Source organism: Panthera onca, chromosome D4 (genome assembly GCF_046562875.1).
Source record: "Panthera onca isolate mPanOnc1 chromosome D4, mPanOnc1 haplotype 2, whole genome shotgun sequence".
Classification (NCBI taxonomy): domain Eukaryota; kingdom Metazoa; phylum Chordata; class Mammalia; order Carnivora; family Felidae; genus Panthera; species Panthera onca.
In genome coordinates this window covers 94399810-94405743 of record NC_138351.1, presented here as the reverse complement: position 1 = coordinate 94405743, position 5934 = coordinate 94399810, and positions in this window count along the sequence as shown.

The window sequence follows — 5934 nt, the reverse complement described above, 5'->3', positions numbered from 1 at the left end:
CCTACCCCTCCCGCCGCCCCCGCTTCCCAACACGGAGGGGCGCCTCCCGCGCCAGAGTGTGCGCCTGCGTTGGTGTGAGCATTTATCAGAGCACGCGAGCGGGGGAGCCTGTGCGCGAGTATGCGTGTGTGCGCGGGTGTGCTTGGAGGGGTCACCGGGACAGTGACCTGGACTGTCTCAGACCTGCAAGGAGGAAGAGTTTGGGGAGGTTAGAGGGGTTCGTGTCACTGCGTGCAGCCTTGCGTGTCTTTTAACATGACCGAACGTGTCCGGCCAGTGTGTGTGTGTGTGTGTGTGTGTGTGTGTGTGTGTGCGCGCGCGCGCGCGCACGCGAGTTCTCACCCATAGTCAAAGATATTTCTGCTCGACTCTCCTGGCTGGAGACCTAGGGGTGTGGAGATGCCCTAAGCCATGCCTCTGGGGGAGGGACAGTAAGGATCCCCTCTCTGAAAGGCTCAAAAATGGGGGACAGACTCCATCTGCCTGGCCATGTGACTTGCGTTCCCCCCAGAGAGTTGATAAGAATAGAAGGGGTGACGGTGGCTGCCCCCATGTAGAGCTGGATCTTCCAGGAGAGTCTGGGGGTCTGGACCCAAATCAGTTATGGAGAAGCCAAGGCCAGAGGGAGTTGCATGTGTAGCAGATGGGACTAAGGTTAGACATCAGAAAGCACTTGCTCTGGTGAGGTGTTTACCAAGATAGACATCCCAGATCCCTTGCTTCCACTCTTCCCCAGCCCCTTTCCTAATACACTCCCGGTCCCCACTCCTCCTGCCCCTTTCTAGAGCCTCCCTTGTCCCTCTTGCCCTCATGATCCTAATTATTCCCGCCCCCACCCCCACCCCCGCCCCAGAGTGCTTCACCTCCCTAAAGCAAAGGATGGCTCAAGCTCCGCCCCCTGCCAGTGACATCATTGTTTCCAATAGCAACTGAGGATTCTGCAAACCCAACTGCAAAAGCCCCCAGTAGGGATAATGTAAGGGCGGTCCCTGCACTTAAGTGCTGTTCTGAGCATCAGGCAGGGGAGAAGCCATGCTGTTCCCTCAGGGTCTCACTCCCTGTCCCCTGCAGTCCTCGGCACTAGGCTGACGCTGCCCCCCACCCCTCCAGAGCCAAACACGGACACCGAGGGACATCTCTGGCTCCGAGAGGCAGGGGCTCGGCTCCTGGCATGCTCCCTGTCTCCGCCCCCTTCTCTCTCAATGCCAGGGAATCATTGCTCAGGGGGGCCAACCTCCCACAGCCTGCTGCAGGCCCACACCTCTCTCCGTTCCGGGACTGAGGTCCACAGTGGAAGGACACAGCAGGCTCACAGAAAGATATACTGAGGATGCTTGGGGGCCCAGAGCTAGCCCCACCTCCACAGGGTCTGTGGTAAGTCTCCAAACTTCTGCGGCCTGTGGCAGATCGGAGCTTAGAGGCTGTGTGGTTGCATGGGGGCTGGCAGCCAGCTCCGGTGTGGCCCAGGCAGCTTCAGGACGCTTGAGGGAGGAAAGAATTCAGCAGGGGGCTGCAGCCAGAAAGCCCGGCCCCTCCCGTCTACCCCCATCTGCCAGTCGGGTGCCATCAGCCCTGGAGGGGAGGTTTCTAAATACGCAGAAATCTGTCAGCTAGTTTTCACGCAGCTGGGAGCTTCAAGTTGGCTGTGGTGGAAACAGTTATGTCAGGGAAATTGTCAGACCTTGCACATCGGCGCTGATGTTTTCCCTTTAGAGCGTTAGTTTACCGGCAGATCACCACCTCCCCTGGGCTGCCAACGCTGAAGCTTTTGTCTCAAGCCTCTTGCACAGATTCCAAACATCCAGGGATGGGGTGGAGGCTATGCCCGCCCACCAGACCTCGGTCGCCTCCCATGAGTGAGTCCCTCCTGAGATCTGCCCTCCACTCTCCTTTCCAAGGGGGTTGGTGGTGCAGCCATAGAAGGCCTGGACCTCGCATTGCTCCCACTGTGACGGAAGAACCCGCCTGGACTTTGGCGCCTCTGAATCCTCCTCATCAAATTCTGTGGGGAGGACTCAGGGGCCTGGGTGTTTCCACTGGCCTGGGTGGAGAGGGAGGCCTGGGTCTGTCCCAGGCCTCCCCCAGGGGAGATGCTTGAGGCACAGCAGGCCCCATGGACGGAGCTGCTCCTCCCCTCCCCCACTCCGGGCACCTCCCCGCGAGCGGCAGTCACCGCACAGCCCTCCTTAGAGCCTCAGTCGATTGGCCGAGGGGTTGGCCCAAGACCGAAGCAGCCCACTCAGGGTTCTTCCGTAGGATTTTGGCCAGACCAGAAACTGGCACAAGAACCCATCTGTACATCCTCCCTGGAGGTGAATCCCTGAGAATCGGGGCCCAAGAGCCACTTGTGGACACATTCTGCCAAGAGGAAAGCCGTTTGAGAGGAGGAGGCTGACGGGCAGGGAGGGGTGTGCAGAAGCTAGGCAGACACCTTGCCCATGGCCAGCCCAGGGGGCAGAGGACGGGCCTTCGTCTGATGTCCACCTGCCGTGAGAGCCTGCCTCCGAATTAGGACTGGGGAAATGCGGCTGGCCATCAGTAGGCCTGGCCGGTTGTCGACATGGACTGGCGTCGGGCTCTCTGTCCCCTGATCTGGGGACGCCCCAGGACTCCCACAGAGGACGGCCGCAGACCCCAGTGATGCCGTCTGGCTTGCTCTTGTGCTGGTCTCCACTCGCTGTATCCACATGGTTCCGCTACCTGCCTCCACCACGAGATTGCTCCCATCCCCGTTCCCACACTCTGGTTTCTGCTAAGAAACCAATCTGACAGATTGCGCTGACTTTATAGATCAATTTGTGCAAGACTGCTAGCTTCCCAGTACTGAGTCTCTTCGGTCCATTTATTTAGACCATCTTTACTTTCGGCAGCACTTCGTAGATTTTAATGTACGGGTGTTGCTGTTATTTTTTTTTAATTTTTTAATTTTTTAAATTTACATCCAAATTAGTTAGCAAATGGTGCAGCAATGATTTCAGGAGTATATGCCTTAATGCCCCTTGTCCATGTAGCCCATCCCCCCTCCCCCAACCCCTCCAGCAACCCTCTGTTTGTTCTCCATATTTATGAGTCTCTTCTGTTTGGTCCCTTTCCTGTTTTTACATTATTTTTGTTTCCCTTCCCTTACGTTCATCTGTTTTGTCTCTGAAAGTCCTCATATGCGTGAAGTCATATGATTTTTGTCTTTCTCTAATTTCACTTAGCATCATACCCTCCAGTTCCATCCACATAGTTGCAAATGGCAAGATTTCGTTCTTTTTGATTGCTGAGTAATACTCCACTGTATATATAGACCACATCTTCTTTATCCATTCATCCATCGATGGACATGTGGGCTCTTTCCAGACTTTGGCCGTTGTCGATAGCGCTGCTATAAACATGGGGGTGCATGTGTCCCTTCGAAACAGCACACCTGTATCCCGTGGATAAATGCCTAGTAGTGCAATTGCTGGGTCGTAGGGTAGTTCTATTTTTAGTTTTTTGAGGAACCTCCAGACTGTGTCCAGCTTGCACTCCCATGCTGTTATTTTGTTAAATTTCTTCCTAAGTACTTTATTCTCTCTGATGTAATTATGAATGGAATTGTGTTCTTCATTTATTTCTGGTCCATTCATTGCTGATATGTAGAAATAAAATTGACTTTTGAGTATGGGGCTTTCCAGACTCATTCATCCTAGTAGGTTTGTTTGTTGAGACCTTAGCATTTCCAAACAGGGTCATGTTGTCTCTCAGTAGATGGTTTCCTTCTTCCTCTCCAGTCCGGGTGTCTCTTGTTTCTTTTCTCGCCCAAGTGAGCTGGGTAGAACCTCCACCCATGACAAACAGAAGTGTCTGCCCTGTTCCTGATCTCACAGGGGAAGCATTCAGTCTTTCACCAGTAAGGACAACCAGTAAGGACAGCTGCAGGATTGGGCAGGTACCCTTACTGGGTTGAGGAAGTGCTCTCCTAGCCCCAGTCTGTTGAGAGTATTTATCAGGAATGGATGTTGGATTTTGTCAAATGCTTTTTCTGCACGTACTTTTTGTGACTTATTTTATTAATATGGTGTAGAACACTAATTTGGGAATGTCAAATCAGCCTTACATCCTGGACACAAATCCTCCTTGGTTATGTTATACTTTTTGTGTGTTGACACATTGTTTGCTAATGTTTTGTAGAGAATTTTTGCATTTATGTTACTAGTGGATATTGGTCTGCAGTGCCTTATGATGTCTCCGTCTGGTTCTGGTTCTGATATCAGGTTAACGCTGGCCTCGTGGAATCAGTTGGACCGTGTTTCCTCCTTTTCTATTTTCTGGAAGAGTTCATGAAGGATCAGTGTTAATTCTTCTTCAAGTTTTTGGTAGAATTCACCAGCAAAAGCCTGGCCTTTTGTTGGGGAGGGAGAAGGCAGGAAGGTTTTAAAATCACGGTTCCAATTTCCTTGTAGGCATATTCATATTTTCTTTTTCTTCCTGCACCAGTTTTGGGAATTTATATGTTTTTAGGAATATATCCATTTCATCTAAACGGACTTATTGACATAAAGTTGTTCACGGTATGCCCTTTAACCCTCTCGATTTCTGTAAGGTCAGCAGTGATGTCCCCTCCTCTATTCCTTTTTTTCCCTTTTGTAAAAAAGTTATTTTTATGTAATCTCCACACCCAATGCAGGGCTCAAACTCATGACCCCAAGATCAGGAGTCGCCCACTCCAGTCAGCCGGGCTCTCTTCTTTTCCTGATATTATTTTTTCTTCATTGGTCTAAATGTTTGTCGATTTTGTCGACCTTCCCAAAGAAACAACTTTCTGTTTCACTGATTCTCTGTTATTTGTCTGATTTGTTTCACTGACGTCTTCAACTTTTACTCTTTTCTTCTCCTTGCTTTGGATTTAGTTTGCTCCTTTTCCCCTCAGCTTTGTTTTTCGTTTAAAGTTTATTTATTTTGAGAGGGAGCATGCGAGTGAGTGGGAGACGGGGAGAGAGAGAGAGAGAGAGAGAGAGAGAGAGAGAGAGAGAGAAAGAGAGAATCCCAAGCAGGCTCCGCACTGTGAGTGTAGAGCCCAATGCAGGGCTCGAACCCACAAACTGTGAGATCATGACCTGAGACGAAGTCGGATGGTTAACTGACTGAGCCACCCAGGAACCCCTCAACTTCAGACATTTTAAACTTACCTAGATTTGTTTCATGGACTAGCACATGTTCTGTGCTGGAAAATGTTCCATATACATTTGAGAAGAACATATAACCTGCTGCTGTTGGGTAGAGTGTTGTATAGATGCCAGTTAGGTCAAAGTGGTTGCTAGCATCGTTCAAGTCTTCCTAACTCTTGCCGGTATTCTGCTGATTGATTGTTCTGCCCATTATTGAGAGTGGAATATTAAATACTATTTTTGAATTATTTATTTTTCTCTTCACTTCTGTAAGTTTTTACTTCATGTATTTTTAGAGCTCTGTTGTTAGGCGCATACATGTTTAATTGTTATACTGGACAATGATATACTATGAAAACAACCATAAGTGAACTGGAGTGTTTATACTCATATCAGATGAAATTGACTTTAAGACAAAACAATGTTACTAGAGACAAAAAGTTCACCAGCCCCCTCAGAATTTTGAAGGTGTGCCTTTCCTTTCTGGGATCAGAGTAATGATGGCTATGGCCGGCCTGCTTTTTCTCTCTGAATTATTCTGAGACCTTCACTGATCCTTGGAAGTCTAAAACTTCACAAGGGTGTGTCTAGCACTGGGTTTTGTTCATCCATCCTGTCTTGAAACTGGAAGGTTTTCAGCTACCAAATTTCTTGTTAGGCTCCGACAATTTTCTCCGTTCTATTTCCCTCTTGTTCTCCTTGCCTAATTAACCCAGAGGGATTCTAAGTATAGCCTGTTGGACCAGCTGTAGCAGCAGCATCTCCTGGTAAGACTTAGGAAATTCAGAACCTCAGGCTT